Raw genomic sequence first — 19,905 nt, forward strand, 5'->3', positions numbered from 1 at the left:
GGAAGTCTGATCAAATTCTTTTTTGTGTCTTTCAGCAATGTTTTAATGATTTGTTTGTATTTGTGTAACATTTGTTTATATATATCACATGTGATATGTATTATATTTACACTGATATAATCATGATTGTCTTTTCATCTGCCTTATGTCAGATTTTATGTGTTTGTAAATTTTCAGAAGTTTTTCACCATGTAGTCTAATTTATTTGTTGGTGAAAAGTTTTTCTGGTAGCTAGGTTTGGATAATTGCTCAGTGGTTACCTTTCAGATGATAGCTTTATATAGTGTTTTTAGTCATCCATTAATTTACATGGTATTTGTTGCTTCTCTATTTGCTTGGTGTTAAAATCAGGTGTTTCCACTTTCTGCTTCTTCCTCCCTTCCTCTTACCACTGGAATTTAATCAATAGCATTATCAACGTTTATTTAGTATTTGCTATTTTACTGTTAAATATGCTTATATTTCTAAAATTTGATTTTTATCACCTTAAATGATACACTTTGGCTCCCAGCTAATATTACCAAGAAGGTGAATGAGGTAAATCTCCTCAGGACTGCTACCTATTTTGTGCACATTGTGGCTACACAACTCCAGGGGTTGCTGTTCATGTCTAAGTGAATGATACCCCTCAGAACTGTGAATTGTAAAGAAAAAGTAAAAAATGGTAGGTGTCATAAGGAGGAGAAGATTCATTCTGGAGGATATCAGGAAAGGTTCCCCAGAAGAGGTATTATTTGAAGGTTGCATAATGTGTGCTGATTTCAAGGGAATAAGTGAGTTTTTCGTAAGAAAGTTTACTTAAAGAGAGAACAGGGTCCTTCAACAATATGCAGGACAGATAAAATGCCATCAATATTCCTATGGAAAATCACCTTCCATACAGTGTGAAGATGTTATTAAGTAATAGTCAAACTCTCATTTTCCTGTTTAATAGAAAATTATCAGTGTAGTATTTTCACTAGTTTTCAGCATCGTGAAGGAAATATTCATGGGTAGTGCACCTTTTTAAAAACTGCAATCAAAGAATGCTCTCAATTATTACATTAAAATTGATTTAATGATCACCATTCAACTGGAATGCTAATGTCAGGAAAAAGCTAGAAATGTAACAAGAGTTTTACATTACCAACAAAAAGGCTTCAGGGTCAAACCTGGTCATACTTTTTATTTTTTTAAGGTTTAAAAGATTGTATTTATTTAATTTATTTATTTGCGGTATGCGGGCCTCTCACTGTTGTGGCCGCTCCTGTTGCGGAGCACAGGCTCCGGACGCGCAGGCCCAGTGGCCATGGCTCACGGGCCCAGCCGCTCCGCGGCATGTGGGATCTTCCCGGACCGGGGCATGAACCCGTGTCCCTTGCATCGGCAGGCAGACTGTCAACCACTGTACCACCAGGGAAGCCCTAAAAGATTTTATTTTAATGTTGTGATACCATATCACAAAGGAGGATTGTTTTAAGAACAGGAGGAATGTATATATATATTTTTAATTTAATTTTATTTATTTTTTTATACAGCAGGTTCTTATTAGTTATCCATTTTATACATATTAGTGTATATATGTCAATCCCAATCTCCCAGATGAACTGGTCATACTTTTAAATAACAGACACATATGCAAAGGGACATTCAAATAAAAGAGATTTGTTAATGCTCCTTTATTTAGAGTAAATGAAATGAGTCTTTATTAATGATTTGCGTGGTGATCACTCCACTTGTGTCGGGAGCCAATTAGGAGGATTCTATTGGCATTTTCCTTGTACCAATCAGCATTGCACAATATAGGAAGCACAAGGTCACATCTTTATGTTCTGAAAGCTTGAGTGATTACAAATTGCAGAGGTCCCATGCAGAAAGATCATTACCTGCTACGTCCCTTGTTTTCAAAAGTAATAATCAGGTTATCAGCTATAAGAATGTTTTTCCCTTTGGTTACCAAACAGTGAGGCTTTTATAATAGCAGGTCAGCCGAGAACAGCATAAGCCAACATTAATAAGTTAAAAGTACCACTGGGACAAGACAAGAATTGGCAGCACTGTTGATCTTGTTTATTCTGTGTGTTACTTTTTTTTCGTTCTTCTAGGTTCATTTCCAGACAGTCTCTTTTCATTGCTTGTGTGTTCATCTATGCAGATTTAAAATGCCTTAGTGGTGGCAGAGAGTAATTAGCATATAGAGCCTGGAAACTCAACTTCTAAATTTTATTAATGAGCTGAGTTCCCCTTTATCTTTTAACTGACCCCCAAGAGCATTAATGAAAAGTATCTAAATATGAATACAGGTGTAGTAATAAAGGAGAATTATCAGTCACCCTTAATTAAGTTGGTGTCACCTTAGCTTTTAGTAGGGTAATAGGGTAGTATTGCCACCTGCAATCACTCAAGATTATTTTGCTCACTAATTAACTCACTTAAAAAAATTAAATGGGCTTCGTCGCTGTGCCCTGGGGCATGTTTGGGTGATGAAGAAGGGTAACCAGCAAGGTGATTCTGGCAGCAGAGCAGGAGGTGAATTGTAAGGACAGGCTGTGAGTCAAGAATGCCGCCACAACCCAGGAGACTGGTTCAAGATGGCAGAGTAGAAGGATGTGCTCTCATGCCCTCTTGCAAGAACACCAGAATCACAACTAACTGCTGAACACTTATTGACAGGAAGACACTGGAATTCACCAAAAAAGATACCCCACATCCAAAGACAAAGAAGCCACAATGAGACAGTAGGAGGGGCGTAATCACAATAAAATCAAATCCTATAACTGCTGGGTGGGTGACTCACAAACTGGAGGACACTTATACCACAGAAGCCCACCCACTGGAGTGAAGGTTCTGAGCCCCACGTCAGGCTTCCCAACCTGGGGGTCAAGCAACGGGAGGAGGAATTCCTAGAGAATCAGACTTAGAAGGTTAGCAGTATTTGATTGCAGGACTTCGACAGGACTGGGGGAAAAAGAGACTCCACTCTTGGAGGGCACACACAAAGTAGTGTGCGCATATCAGAACCCAGGTGAAGGAGCAGTGACCCCATAGGAGGCTGATCCAGACCTACCGGCTAGTGTTGGAGGGTCTCCTGCAGAGGCAGGGGTGGCTGTGGCTCACCGTGGGGACAAGGACACTGGCAGCAGAAGTTCTGAGAACTCCTTGGCGTGAGCCCTCGCAGAGTCTGTCATTAGACCCACCAAAGAGCCCAGGTAGACTCCAGTGTTGGGTCGCTTCAGGCCAAACAACCAACAGGGAGGGAACCCAGCCCCACCTATCAGCAGTCAAGCAGATTAAAGTTTTACTGAGGTCTGCCCACCAAAGCAACAGCCAGCTCTACCCACCACCAGTCCCTCCCATCAGGAAACTTGCACAAGCCTCTTAGATAGCCTCATCCACCAGAGGGCAGACAGTGGAAGCAAAAAGAACTACAGTCCTGCAGCCTGTGGAACAAAACCGCATTCACAGAAAGATAGACAAGATGAAAAGGCAGAGGGCTATGTACCAGATGAAGGAACAAGGTAAAACCCCAGGAAAACAACTAAATGAAGTGAAGATAGGCAACCTTTCAGAAAGAGAATTCAGAATAATGATAGTGAAGATGATCCAGGACCTCGGAAAAAGAATGGAGGCAAAGATCGAGAAGATACAAGAAATGTTAATAAAGATCTAGAAGAATTAAAAACAAAGAAACACAGATGAACAACACAATAACTGAAATGAAAAATACACTAGAAGGAATCAATAGCAGAATAACTGAGGCAGAAGAATGGATAAGTGACCTGGAAGACAGAACGGTGGAATTCACTGATGTGGAACAGAATAAAGAAAAAAGAAGGAAAAGAAATGAAGACAGCCTAAGACACCTCGGGAACAACATTAAACACAACAACATTGCATTATAGGGGTCCCAGAAGGAGAAGAAAGAGAGAAAGGACCCGAGAAAATACTTGAAGAGATTATAGTTGAAAACGTCCCTAACCTGGGAAAGGAAATAGCCACCCAAGTCCAGGAAGTGCAGAGAGTCCCATACAGGATAAACTGAAAGAGAAACACTCTGAGACACATAGTAATCAAATTGCCAAAAAATAAAGACAAAGAAAAATTATTGAAAGCAGCAAGAGAAAAATGATTAACCCAAAAGGTTAACAGCTGATTTCTCAGCAGAAACTCTACAAGCCAGAAGAGAGTGGCATGATATACTTAAAGTGATGAGAGGAAAGAACCTGCAACTAAGATTACACTACCCGGCAAGGATCTCATTCAGATTCGATAGAGAAATCAAAAGCTATACAGACAAGTAAAAGCTAAGAGAATTCAGCACTGCCAAACCAGCTCTACACCAAATGCTAAAGGAACTTCTCTAAGTAGGAAACCCAAGAGAAGAAAAGGACCTACAAAAACGAACCCAAAACAATTAAGAAAATGGTCATAGGAACGTACATATCGATAATTACCTTAAACATGAATGGACTAAATGCTCCAACCAAAAGACACAGGCTTGCTGAATGGCTTCAAAAAGAGGACCCATATATATGCTGTCTACAAGAGACCCACTTCAGACCAAGGGACACATTCAAACTGAAAGTGAGGGGATGGAAGAAGATATTCCATGCAAATGGAAATCAAAAGAAAGATGGAGTAACAATACTCATATCAGATAAAATAGATTTTAAAATAAACAATGTTACAAGAGACAAGGAAGGACATGACATAATGATCAAGGGATCAATCCAAGAAGAAGATATAACAATTAGAAATATATACGCACCCAACATAGGAGCACCTCAATACATAAGGCAACTGCTAGCAGCTATAAAAGAGGAAATCGACAGTAACACAGTAATTGTGGGGGACTTTAACACCTCATTTACACCAATAGACAGATCATCGAAACAGAAAATTATCAAGGAAACACAAGCTTTAAATGACACAAGAGACCAGATATATAACTGATATTTATAGGACATTCCAACCATAAACAGCAGATTACTCTTTCTTCTCAAGTGAGCATGCAACATTCTCCGGGACAGATCACAACTCGGGTCACAAATAAAGCCTCAGTAAATTCAAGAAAATTGAAATCATATCAAGCATCTTTTCTGACCACAGAGCTATGAGATTAAAAATCAGTTAACAGGGAAAAAAACGTAAAAAACACAAACACATGGAGGCTAAACAATACGTTACTAAATAACCAAGAGATCACTGAAGAAATCAAAGAGGAAATCAAAAAATACCTAGAGACAAATGACAATGAAAACACGATGATCCAAAACCTATGGGATGCAGCAAAAGCAGTTCTAAGAGGGAAGTTTATAGCTATACAAGCCTACCTCAAGAAACAAGAAAAATCTCAAATAAACAGTCTAACCTTACACCTAAAGGAACTAGAGAAAGAAGAACAAACAAAACCCAAAGTTAGCAGAAGGAAAGAAATCATAAAGATCAGAGCAGAATGAATGAAATAGAAACAAAGAAAACAATAGCAAGGATCAATAAAACTAAAAGCTGGTTCTTTGAGAAGATAAACAAAACTGATAAACCATTATTAGCCAGACTCATCAAGAAAAAGAGGGAGAGGACTCAAATCAATAAAATTAGAAATGAAAAAGGAGAAGTTACAACAGACACCACAGAAATACAAAACATCCTAAGAGACGACTACAAGCAACTCTATGCCAATAAAATGGACAACCTGGAAGAAATGGACAAATTCTCAGAAACGTATAACCTTCCAAGACTGAACCAGGAAGAAATAGAAAATATGAAAAGACCAGTCACAAGTAATGAAATTGAAACTATGATTAAAAATCTTCCAACAAACAAAAGTCCAGGACCAGATGGCTCACAGGTGAATTCTATCAAACATTTAAAGACCAGCTAATACCCATCCTTCTCAAACTCTTCCAAGAAATTGCAGAGGAAGGAACACTCCCAAACTCATTCTATGAGACCACCATCACCCTGATACCAAAATGAAACAAAGATACTACAAAAAAAGAAAATTACAGACAAATATCACTGATGACTATAGATGAAAAAATCCTGAACAAAATACTAGCAAACAGAATCCAACAACATATTAAAAGGATTATACACCATGATCAAGTGGGATTTATCCCAGAGATGCAACGATTCTTCAATACACGCAAATCAATCAATGTGATACACCATAATAACAAATTGAAGAAGAAAAACCATGTGATAATCTCAATAGATGCAGAAAAAGCTTTTGACAAAAGTCAATACCCATGTATGATAAAAACTTTCCAGAAAGTGGGCATAGAGGGAACCTACCTCAACATAATAAAGGCCATATATGACAAACCCACAATAAACATCATTCTCAATGGTGAAAAACTGAAAGCATTTCTTCTAAGATCAGGAGCAAGACAAGGATGTCCACTCTCACCACTATTATTCAAAATAGTTTTGGAAGTCCTAGCCATGGCAATCAGAGAAGAAAAAGAAATAAAAGGAATACAAATTGGAAAAGAAGAAGTAAAACTGTCATTGTTTGCAGATGACATGATACTATACATAGAGAATCCTAAAGATGCCACCAGAAAACTACTAGAGCTAATCAATGCATTTGGTAAAGTTGCAGGATACAAAATTAATGCACAGAAATCCCTTGCATTCCTATATGCTAAATATGAAAAATCTGAAAGAGAAATTGAGGAAACACTCCCATTTACCATTGCAACAAAAAGAATAAAATGCCTATGGATAAACCTACCTAGGGAGACAAAAGACCTGTATGCAGAAAACTATAAGACACGGATGAAAGAAATTAATGATGATACCAACAGATGGAGAGATATATCATGTTCTTGGATTGGAAGAATCAATATTGTGAAAATGCCTATACTACCCAAAGCAATCTACAGATTCAGTGCAATCCCTATCAAATCACCAATGACATTCTTTACAGAACTAGAACAAAAAATCTTAAAATTTATATGGAGTCACAAAAGACCCCGAATAGCCAAAGCAGTCTTGAGGGAAAAAAATGGAGCTAGAGCAATCAGACTCCCTGACTTCAGACTATACTACAAAGCTACAGTAATCAAGACAATATGGTACTGGCACAGAAACAGAAATATAGATCAATGGAACAGGATAGAAAGCCCAGAGATAAACCCATGCACCTATGGTCAACTAATCTATGACAAAGGAGGCAAGGATATACAATGGAGAAAAAAACAGCCTCTTCAATAAGTGGTGCTAGGAAAACTGGACAGATACATATAAAAGAATGAAATTAGAACTCTCCCTAACACCATACAGAAAAATAAACTCAAAATGGATTAGAGACCTAAATGTAAGACCAGACACTATAAAACTCTTAGAGGAAAACTTAGGAAGAACACTCTTTGACATAAATCACAACAAGATCTTTTTTGATCCACCTCCTACTTCTAGAGTAATGGAAATAAAAACAATAATAAAAAAATCTGACCTAATGAACCTTACAAGCTTTTGCAAAGCAAAGGAAATTACAAAGAAGACCAAAAGATAACCCTCAGAATGGAAAAAAATATTTGCAAACGAATCAACGGACAAAGTGTTAATCTCCAAGATATATTAACAGTTCATGCAGCTCAATATTAAAAAAACAAACAACCCAATCCAAAAATGGGCAGAAGACCTAAATAGACCTTTCTCCAAAGAGGACATACAGATGGCCAAGAAGCACATGAAAAGCTGCTCAATATCACTAATTATTAGAGAAATGCAAATCAAAACTACAATGAGGTATCACATCACACCAGTTAGAATGGTCATCTTCAGAAAATCTGCAAACAACAAATGCTGGAGAGAGTGTGGAGAAAAGGGAACCCTCTTGCACTGTTGGTGGGAATATAAATTGATACTGCCACTATGGAGATCAGTATGGAGGTTCCTTCAAAAACTAAAAATAGAATTTCCATATGACCCAGCATATACCCTGAGAACACCATAATTCAAAAAGACACATGCACCCCAATGTTCATTGCAGCACTATTTATAATAGCCAGGTCATGGAAGCAACCTAAATGCCCATCGCCAGGTGAATGGATGAAGAAGATGTGGTACATATATACAATGGAATATTCCTCAGCCATAGAAAAGAACGTAATTGGGTCATTTGTAGAGATGTGGATGAATCTAGAGAGTGTCATACAGAATGAATTAAGTCAGAAAGAAAAAAACAAACATCGCATATTAACGCATGTATATGGAACCTAGAAAAATGGTACAGATGAACCGGTTTGCAGGGCAGAAAGTGAGACACAGATGTAGAGAACAAACATGTGGACACCATAGGGGGGAAAGCGGCAGGGTGGTGGGGGTGTTGGTGTGATGAATTGGGCGATTGGGATTGACATGTATACACTGATGTGTATAAAGTGAATGACTAATAAGAACCTGCTGTATAAAAAAATAAATAAAATAAAATTCAAAAAGAAATTAACAGCAACAAAAAAATGACCTTTCAAAAATGAGTAAAATAGGATCTCTTAAGGACCATTAAAAGATATATTTGTGAAATAGCATTGGTAGAGTATTTAATCATAGAATTTCAGAGTTTTGAGGGACCTTAGTGGTTAATTTTGTACAACCTCTACCCATGAATCTCTTGAAACACTCTCTTGGTGCAGACTTTCTAAGACTCTAGTAACTGGAGGTAATTTCACTGTGTCTGATACTCCAAGGTCTTTTATCTAATTTCATTAATTCTTAGATTCTTTATATGCAAAACACCCTGTAGAGATAGTATAATGACTAGGAAGGATATTTCACTCTTTTGGATAAAGGTGCAATTTATTCAAGCAACATTTGTTGCATGTGCATATGAACTCTATTATGACTACTTTTGGCACGTAGAGAAACACAAAACATTGTTGTGCTCCCTCTGAAGAGTTTGTAATCTGGGATCTAGGAAGAGATGTACAAAGAACAACTTCATAAAAAAATTGAGTATGACATCATCTGAATTAAACACATTTGCTAAGAATTATCAGTAACCATGCACAGTGAATAAAAAGAGACATAACTGCAAGTCAAGCCAGTGGGCATCTCTTGTTCCTTAGGAGAATTTTCCACATTAAAGAAAAATGACATTTTTACATAGGAAACACACAGGTCATTTTTATTTAGGAGACATTCAAAGCAGTTTACTGCCTTTGTTGTATATGTTAGTTGAAATGCTTTAACAATGCTTGTGATTTTGCTAGTTATCTGCTGTATCAGAAATGGATCCAAGCTAGCATTGTTGGCTTTTCACTTTAATGAGCATGAAGCAAAATTTACTAGCGTTCAGTGACTCTACCAGGTGCTAATCCAAAGCATGTTTTCCCATAATGGAAGTGTCTCCTTCCCTCTCACAGATAGTACATTCCACATCAGGAGAGAGCATGTTTAAGGGCCCATGATAATGAGTTAATAATGGGCACAAGTGATTTTTCTTGGAACGGTTTGACTTCTGAGCATTTTTCTAACATATACTTGAGATTTCAGTAACCATTTCAGTAGATTTGATAGTATACCTTGTAACTGATAGTTTCACCATTGGACCCAACCACTTACTAGCTCACATCCTCCTATTTCTCTATATAACTGTGTACTGTAACAACTCATAATAATCAGTATAATTGCTTATGTTTGTTTAACTCATTATTTGCTAGGACAACGTGCCAAGAACTTCATATTCATTTATCCGTATTTCATCTTTGCCACAACACTATAAGAATTCTTACTCCCACTGTACAAAACAGACACTAAATCAAAGAGGGGTAAATTTCCTGATACAAGGCAGAGAGGGCCAGTCCAGACTCAGATCTGTTGGACTCCACACCCAAAACTGGCAGTGGAATTTGCTCACCTGGAACGTTTTTCCAGGAACAATTTCTTGGAACATAGCTAGTAATTTTCCATTTCCATACGTTTGCTTTATGTTGATTCCTCCGTGATGAATGCTCTGTACTGCCCATTTAACTTTGTATCTTCAAATGCTTATTTGTGTGCCTCTCCTACTTTGGTGAGCACAATAAGAGCTATTCCAGAATTACAAAAATGGAACTGTGCTGTGAAGTGTTAATAAGTGTAAAAGTCCAGATTCCGCTTTCTCATTTTTAGCATAGTCTCAAAACTTGAAGTTTTCTATTGAAAGAGTAAAGGATTATGCCAGAAATATATTTTTAAAGAATCTCTGAAATAGGCCTCCATGTTTCGCTGACAGCTGTAAGAGAATCTACAACCTACAAATGCTCTTTCCTTTCTGTTTTATAAGCTTCTTTCTATCCAGATAGCACTTTGGGACACCGCATATGAAAGGAACAATAGTATCAAAAGTTACATGGATTGGGATTTGGAGTGAACATATTTAAGTTGTTATGGAAAATAATCCATGGACATTGGTTAGGGAATAGGAACACTTTTTTCCTACATTGGATAGTTTTTTAAGGTATAACTTGCTTCTATAGAATTGATGGAAAAGGTACACTGAAATCTGTTTTTCTTTAACCTAGAGTAGTTTTGGTCTAACATTTATTGAGTGTATATATTAAATTATATCTGATATGAGAACAATCTTTCATATGCCACTTAGTATCAGAGATACAGGTGCTTTTAAGAAAGTCCTGCAGTTATTCTGTTTGTATTGATGTAGACTGTATTCAAGGATGGAGACCATGTCTCCCATGTGACATTGTAGGTCACATCTGCCAGCAAATCCCTGATTGATTAATTAATTGACTTTATTGAAGTATTGAGTTGGACTGGAGGTCAGTAGACCTGCTTAAGCTGTTTCTCTGTTATCCACTAGCTAAAGACCTTGGGGGAGGCTACAGCAGACTTACTTTCCTCACCTGTAAAAACAGTGAGCTGTACATGATGGTCTTTAAGCCATCTTCCAGCAATTAAATTCTAGAATTGCATGAGATCTCTTGTTCTTCTACCTGCCAGATTCTTTCTCTGTATAAGATGGTTCTGGATGGCCTTTCCCATTTCCTATTGAATTGAAGGGGATCAGAATATGCCACCTTCTAATATGCCATTTTGGCATGTGGATTATTTTGAGCTGAAGGCAATTGAGAATCAACAGATTCAGAAAGAAGCCTTCTCAGAGCTTCTCTTATGTGACTAAATGCAGGAACTTCTGAGAAATGAGAACTGCCATGAATCTCCTCTCTGGGGGAATTTTATGGTCATGAAGAAGATGGGAAGTTGACACCAACAGCGTGCACAAACAAACCTTATTAAAATAGCCCTTGTCTTCCATTAGCTTTCACACATATTTTTCTTTCCACAATTTGCTCTTCCTAGAAGCCCACACCCCCCCTTTCCTTTGTCTAGGCACTTCATAATTTATCATCCTTTGTTAAAATGGTATATAAACTTCCAAGTCTAATCATTTCTTTGAGTTTTTACTTCTTTTCTATGTAGTCCCTATGAATATAAAAACATCAATTAAATTTGTATTCTTTTTTTCTCCTGTTTATCTGTTTTGTGTCAGTTTAATTCACAGGCCCCAGATACAGAATAGAAGAAGGTAGAGAAAAAAGTTATTTTCTTACCATACATAATGCTGAGGATGAAAATATTTCTATTTGGTTTACAGTAATGATGGATTTGATTCTTTTCTTGCTCTCTGCTTCTCTCCTACAATTTGAGGGTCCTGTAGTTTAAAGAGCTCCCAAGCTTATTAGCACCCTAACACAGGTAGCCCTGGATTGCAGCCAGCTCTTTAGGATTTGAATACTTACAAGCTACTCATACTGTCATAAAGTAGGTAAGGTAGAATTATATTGTCTCCTAGTTTGGGTATACATAGCATGACATGGCTTGTTGCCAGCTTCACATCACATCTGTTTCCTGGTTTAATATTTTATACATAGGGTCACACAGTCAATTCTAGACTCATTAAAAAGCAGCTTGTTTCTGTATTACTAAATGGTTCATAAGGAGCCAAATTCCTCTAAGTCACTGTGGGACAATATCGTAAGCTTCCTGAAGACACAAAATTACCACTCTTACACTGGAAAAACATTTGCCTGGGAACCACAAAACCTACATTTTAACTCAAGCTCTGGTACTAATTTGCGGTGTGACCTTAGGCGGACCATTTAATGTTGCTGAGCCACAATGTCCTGAGCTCCAAAACCACAGCTTTGAACTAGATGGCTTCTTAGGCCTCTCCTGAATATAAAATTTGCTCTGTGCTCTAAGGCCATGATTGAGTTTATTACTCCAGTAATAACATAATTTCAGGCGGTAACTTGGAATAAAATTCAGTTTTTATAAAATCTCCAGATAATTGGAGGAGAGAATTTTATTTCAGTATTGTTGTCCCACAGATTGCAATATGTCCCAGGTCACATCCTAATTTTTGAAGCATTATAATATATAATAAAAGCCTAAAGTGATATGATTAGCCAATAACAAAGACAGTGGTTCTGTCTCAGAATAGACTAGATATCAATTTTTCGAACCAAGTGGAGATTTTCAAGCATTCCTGCATATGAGCCAAGATACCTGTGAAGGTAGAAATATAGTTTATGTAAAAAACTACGCACTTTCATCTGCCTACAAAAGTAGAAACATCTGAATGCTCAATTTCAGCCCATTCTTTAGTATGTAAAGTGTTCTGGGTTTACTTGTCCCTCCCTCTTGATTTAGAAAGAAGACGAGCCTTATTTTTACTCAGTAGGAAAGAGGCTCAGAAAAGTCACATCTCATGGATCAGATTCCTGAGAGCTTTGTAATGCAAATCATACTGTTCCTTTCTTCTTACCAACAACTTAATTTGGGACAGGATTGATTAACCAGAATGTTTGCTAATCAGTTTGAAACAAGACTAGGCTGGGGGCCAGTGGAAGTTTGCCAGATCCAAAGACAAGGTTGACAGCTGGTCTCATTTTGGAAATGCTTTTGCCCGTTATCTTATCATTTGGTCCATTTTATATGGTCCACGTCTCAAGTTACAATAGTAATTTTGAAGGCACTCCAGAGAAAAGGAAAAAAATAGGACACCACACAAAATTTAGAGATACTGATTTAACAATACTTTGAAAATTAGGCTACCTTGCTGTAAATTAAATCACCTGCCCTGCCCCCAATTTTTTTTTTAAGAGTTGCTAGGTATACTGACAGTTATAAATTACTGCTGAGCTCTAGGCTTTGGATGTAGCTAATGTGACAACATTTGCAGATGAAGTAGGGAAAACAACTTTCTGGCCGTCAGAACATATGGATTATTTGTCTCACTCTCCAAAATTTTGAAATAGAACTAGATAATTGTGCTCAAACCAAGATGGTATGAAGTCACTGAGGTTGTAGAATCATAGGATACATTCATTGCAGAGGCAGAAATTTCAAACCTTGTAGGGACTAGGAGGGTGATGTGAATGTGTGAATCAGACAAGATGTAGGATAACAGGGAATGGTGGAGTCTATATGCTTCTAAAGATTTTTAAGTTTGAAGGAAAAATACCATGCTCATAAAACAACAATAACAAGAGCCCTGGCATAAATTATCAGCTTTGAATAAAATAGAGTTAGAGGCAGGCTCTGGGGACGGGGCAAGTGACTTCCCATAGCAGTTCCAGGAGCTGCCCCCACGCGGAGCCGTCCTTTCTCCTGGAACCCCTGCCACTTTTGCTGCTGCCTCTGTGGTTGCAACTGCCAGTCTGGGCTGTCTGCCTAGGACTGTGGCGCCCAGGACTGCCCTAAGGCCAGCTGTGAGTGTGCTACCTCGTCTGCTCCCAGCCTTGATCCTGTGCATATGGACAGGCTGCCGTTGGACCACAGCCATAATATAGAAGGACTATATTAATTCTTGTTTCAGAGGTGTACATGCAATGCACTGCCTTCCTCAAGATAGGCAATAAGAGCTTGGAGGAGAGAGGACTAAAATTTATTGGTGTCATAAACATCAGGCATTCTATTGGACATTTGAACATACTTGATTGCATAAATTCTCACAATGACCATTTATGGTAGGCAGTATTATCCCCATTTCGTAGATGACAAATTTCAATTTCAGAGAGTTTAGGTAACTTACAAAAGGTGAGTGGAAAGTAAGGTTTTAATTACAAAGCCCATGTTCTTTCTTCTATTCTAACTGTGTGAATTTGATCAAGCTATTCAATCTCCCTGTGCCAGTTGTTTAAACTGGGCATAGTAATACTTTCTTCACAAAAATATTTTAAGAATTTTAAAAGTTAATAGTTGTGAAGATGTCTCACAGTTACATTTTCTTAACGTATGTTGAATATGAGAGTATGACAATGACTCTATTAAGCGACCATCAGCGTAGCAGATGTTTGAATTGTTTCTGCGGGGCATGGAGGTGGGAGGTGGGATGTGATGGACAAGGCACATGAGTTCTTTCACCTGGTTTGTATTGTGAGTTATATCCAAGTAAGCTGGCTAGAATTTGGGGTGCAGCTGTGGCTGTGCAGTGGCTGAGGGATGCTGACACATTATGGCTACTACAATGAGAATAATAACTGTGAACTGAGGAATAAGAGTATATTAGAGTTCTCCAGAGAAACAGAACAAACAGGGTGTGTGCGTGTGTGTGTGTGTGTGTGTGTTTATTATAAGGAATTGGCTCATGCAATCATGCAAGCTGACAAGTCCCGAGACCTGCAGTCAGCAAGTTGGAGACCCAAGAGAACCAATGGTGTAGTTTCGGTCTGCGTCTGAGGGCCTGAGAACCAGGAGAGCCGATGGGGTAAATTCCTGTCTAAAGTTGGCAGGTTTGAGACCTAAGAAGAGTGCATGTTTTAGTTTAAGTTCTAAGTCAGGAAAAGACTGATGTTCTAGCTCAAGTAGTCAGGCAGGGGGAGTTCTCTCTCACAGGATGGTCAGCCTTTTTGTTCTATTCAGGCCTTTAGATGATTGGATAAGGCCCACCCACATTAGGAAGTGCTTTACTCAGTCTACTGATTTGAATGTTAATCTCATCCAAAAACACCCTCACAGAAACACCTGGAATAATTTTTGAGCAAATATCTGGGCACCTCGTGGCCCAGTCAAGTTGACAAATAAAATTAATTATCACAAATAGTAATTAGGATAACTATTACCGACTCAGGAAATGATCAGATGTTAACAGAGTAGTAAAGAAAGCAAACATGTTGAAGGAATATGTGACATTTTAAACAAGTAAACTGCACACAGTGAAGAATTTTGTTAGCTGAAAAGTTTCAATATACTTGCTCATCTAAGGTAACTTTCCCGCAGAAAACCGTGGGAGCTACTCAGGTGTTGCACCCTCTGAGAGCAGTCCACTGACTGGTAGGAAGACTGAGTGTAACCAGCATTAGTTGATAAAATTTCAGGTACTTCTAGCATAAGAACTAGTGAGCTAGCTCAGACAGTATTGGATCCATGCAAAGAGACTCTGAGAATAGTCATTCTGTGAGGTCTTACATGACACTTACAAAAGGCAGAAAAAAATATCATTAAATGCACTAAAATAGAAAAGCTTTTTCATTTTGAAAATATTTTATAACTTATAAACCACAGTACGTGGTAGGTGATACATGATTAATAACATATATTTTAAAAGTATAAAAATTAATATTTAGTGGCATAATTTAATGTAATAACAATAAAATAATATTTCATTAATATGAAATCTTAATTGATCAGCAGATTTTTCTGGCTCACTTTCTGAAAATTCACTTATAATACATCATCAAAATTTATTCTTTATAAACTTCATTTTCAGTCAATGTAATTAAAAGCAATTTCAGGAAAATGTAAGATTGCAAAAAAATTTTGATAAATTTTTTAATTTTGAGGAGGATCTTTCTGATAATGAAATCGTTACTGGAACTTTTAAGAATTTTTATAGTATAGGCTATGACAAGATTGGCATACTTTTTTTTTAACCTGTTATGCTATTATCTTTGTTGACATGATTATTAATTATAAATAGATGAAACATGGGCTGTTGAGAAACGATGTCATATAGCAAGAAAAGGGAATTCGCAGAAACATGAAAAATGTATTATGTGGCTTGCAATATCCTGAACTGTCAAAACACTTCTTATCTACTATCAGAAGTAAACAATAAGCCATCTTTGGTTGCACATAGGTCAGATATAAGGGAAGAAGCAGAGCAACCAATAATTTCTAGAAAAGATTCCTAAAGCTATTGACAGTTTATCACTGTCTCAGTGTCATTTGTGGTAGGCATCTTCTGACGTGGTCCCAATGATCCTTGCTTCCTTGCACTCATCCCTTGTATGATGAGTATATTACATTTCTGATTAATTATTTTGATGATAAATTTTAGTACTTCTAGAGCTGATGATTCTTGCAGGACAAGTTTTCTAAAAAGATTTAACTCTTCATAAAATCGTTTTCAAGCAAGTCTGAATTTAATTTTGGATGTAAATTTATACAATGGCTTTTTAATATTTCCTCTGATATTTCCTGTAACTTGTGGAGGTTGTACCAGTAAGTGAAAGTGGTGTCATGATTTGTATGTATTTCAAAATGCTTGTTTATGCATTCTTTTGCTATATTTTCGATTACAAGAAGAAATTGGCCTCTTTATTAATAATCGGTTCATCTGAAGCTTCATATGATAATAGTATTCCTTTCTGCTGAATGTGATGATTTTTAATTAAATTTCTATTTCTAAGCCTGTGGCTATTTTCTTTGCAGTGTTGCAGCAGATTTTGAAACTGGAGATTCTAAACTTTTTAAAGAATTCTACTAACTCCCTGATGTGCTTTACTGTGATATCCACGTACTTGCTTTTATTTGATAACAGTTTACTGGCAAAATTTGCTGCCTGAGAGATAACAGTTCCTGTCCTAGTGCTCAGACCAGAGAGTTAATACTTGTACGGACGCTGGAGGGGCAGGCTCTGGGGACGGGGCAAGTGACTTCCCATAGCAGTTCCAGGAGCTGCCCCCATGCGGAGCCCTCCTTTCTCCTGGAACCCCTGCCACTTTTGCTGCTGCCTCTGTGGTTGCAACTGCCAATCTGGGCTGTCTGCCTAGGACTGTGGCGCCCAGGACTGCCCTAAGGCCAGCTGTGAGTGTTCTACCTCGTCTGCTCCCAGCCTTGATCCTGTGCATGTGGACAGGCTGCCGCTGGACCGCAGCCACCTGCGTTGCCTGCTGCCTGATGTATCTTCTCTGCCCACACATGTGCTCCCTTGTTCCACTGGACTTCATTTAGAGAACACAGTTTCAAAGATAAAATTTTAAAGAATTTCAGATAGAGATAGCAATACATTAAACCAATCGTTGGACCCTTCTGAGTACAGGGCCCTGGGTGACTGTACAGGTCATATATCAGGGGAGCTGTCACTAACGCCTAGTGGGCTCCTAGTGTGCCCTGACATCCTGCTACCTTCCCTCACTCATTCAAGGAGAATTATTCTCCTTCCTTGGAAGCCGCCAACATTTCCTCTCCCATTCTCACTCTTATTTGATGACCTTGGGCCATATTTCATTGAAAAAATACCCCCAAAATAGAAGTAATAAGATGAGAGCGTCTATAAACTGACTCCCCATCAACCCACTTGTCTATATCTACATCCAAATACTCTGCCTTCTCCCCTGTTTCTCTCTGTGTTACCCTTGAACACCAACCCCAACATCTCTCTCCGACTCCAGCAACTCTCCCCTCAGCCTCCTGCAATATCCTTTTTACCTTTACCACAGTGTTCCTAACAACACGCGCAGTGGAATGTCTCCCATCTAACCATAATCTTTCCTGATCTTGTATTTCCCTCCAGCTACTACCTCATTTATGTTTTCTTTGGAGTGAAATTCTTTGAAAGAGTTTTCATATTTACTGTCTCCAAATTCGCTTTTCACCTTCCCTCTCAGACCCTCTTCAATCAGATTTTTGCTTCAGTCCCTTCAAAGAAACGGCTCATTTCAAGGGTGCTAATAACTTCCATGTTGTTAAATCCAGTGGTCAGTTCTCAGTCCATTGATAGCATTTTTGCTCCTGGTCGTTTCCTCCCCTTTACTTGGTTTACCATGCCAGCCGCACTCCTTTCTTACCGGCCACTCGTGCTCGCTCTGCTTTGCTTGTTTCTTCTCGTCCTGACCTCTACACACTGCGGCGCCTTAGAGCTCACTCCTCTGTCAACTTCTTTTCCTTCACTTAACCCCTTAGGGCTCTCACACAGTCTTATATCTTTTTGTTAAAATTAATTAATTTATTTGTTTGGCTGTGTCGGGCCTTAGTTGCCGCACGCAGGATCTTCGTTGAGGCATGAGGGATCTTTTGTTGCGTGAGGGCTCTTCGTTGCGGCGCGCGGGCTTCTCTCTAGTTGTGGCGTGCGGGATCCAGAGCACGTGAACTCTGTAGTTTGAGGCCCGCGGGCTGTCTAGTTGAGGCAGTAGTTGTGACGCGTGGGCTTAGTTGCCTGGCAGCATGTGAGATCTTAGTTCCCCCACCAGGGATCGAACCCGTGTCTCCTGCATTGGAGGGTGGATTCTTTACCACTGGACCACCGGGGAACTCCTAACACGATCTTAAATCATTAAGCACCATTCATACACAGATGACTCCCAGATCCAAATTTTTAGTCCAGATCCCATCCCTGAACTCCAAACCTATACAGTTTCCCTCCCGCTATCCAAAAGTAGAGTGTTCCTATGAAACCTTTCATAAGCCAAAATGGTGTAAAGCAAAGAAGCAGTTACCTTAGGACACATCTTGCTAAGGAATATACAAAATAAGTCTAGGTAAAGCACAGATGCTCACAGACACAGTTCAAAGCTATGGGGCTTGATGCTGAGTGTAGTTCTTGGGGAAGGAGCTTGGTGGTGCCACTCGCGCTGCTGGGGGTGCACACTGCCTCTGTAACAGCTTGCTGCAAAACAAACACTCAATGCCATTTTCACTTTTTGCCTTTTTCTGTAAAAGCAAATATCCTCTTCAGGTTTCTTTCCATTAGTGAAAACAGGTGCTAATGTAGGTCTTTCGTAAAAGCAAAGTGTAAAGCAAACTTTTGAAAAGGGAGTACCTGTGTATCTAACGAGGTTGCAGACCATCCTTGTCCTCCTTTCTTTCCACATGCACTGCATTCAATCTGTCAGCAAGTTCTGGGGCACCATCTTCCAAACTGACCCATATTCTGACCACTTCTCATTACCTACCCTGCTATACCCTGGTCCAAGTCGCCATGATCTTGCACTTGGATTATTGCAGTAGTCTTTTAACTGGTCTCCCTCTTCTGTTTGTACTTCTTGGAAGTCTATTCTCTATATAGGGGTCCTGTTAAAAGTCAGGTCTGGTAAGATCAGTCCTTTGTACAAAACCCCCAATGGCTTCCCACCTCACTCAGTAAAAACCAAATGCCCTGCAACAGCATTTAAGACCCTCACCATCTGCTGCCCCCACTGCCCTTCTTCCTGCTTGCCTTCCGGTATTTGTCCCTTGTTCACCTGCTCTATACTCCTTGCTACTCTTCAAAGTTGTCACGTGATGCTCCTTCCTCTGGGCCTGTGCTTGGAACATTATTTCTCAGATATCCTTGTGGATTGCTTCTCACTACGTTTTGTTCAAATGGCTTCCTCTAAGTGAGGCCTTCCCTGACCACCATATTTAAAATGTCAAATTGGCACTCCCTGTCTCTGGACCACTTTTTTTTTCTTCATGAGGTCAGGCATTTTTGTTTGTTTTATTTACTGCTTTATGCTTATAGCCTAGAAGTGCTTGGCACATACTAGGCATTCGGTATAGGTTTGTTAATTGAGTGAGTAAATAGCACTTGTGAATCAAAACAGGCTGGAATAGATATCTCCAGGACTTTATGAGGAATAAATCCTGTTAAAAACATCAGAATTTTGGGGTTGTTGGTAACTTATTAAGATATTTCCAAGGAGATTTTATAATGTAAAAGGTATCAGGTCCACCTGACAAGGCGCTGACCTAATGGTCTTGCATTAATTA

Source organism: Orcinus orca, chromosome 21 (assembly GCF_937001465.1).
Source record: "Orcinus orca chromosome 21, mOrcOrc1.1, whole genome shotgun sequence".
Lineage (NCBI taxonomy): Eukaryota > Metazoa > Chordata > Mammalia > Artiodactyla > Delphinidae > Orcinus > Orcinus orca.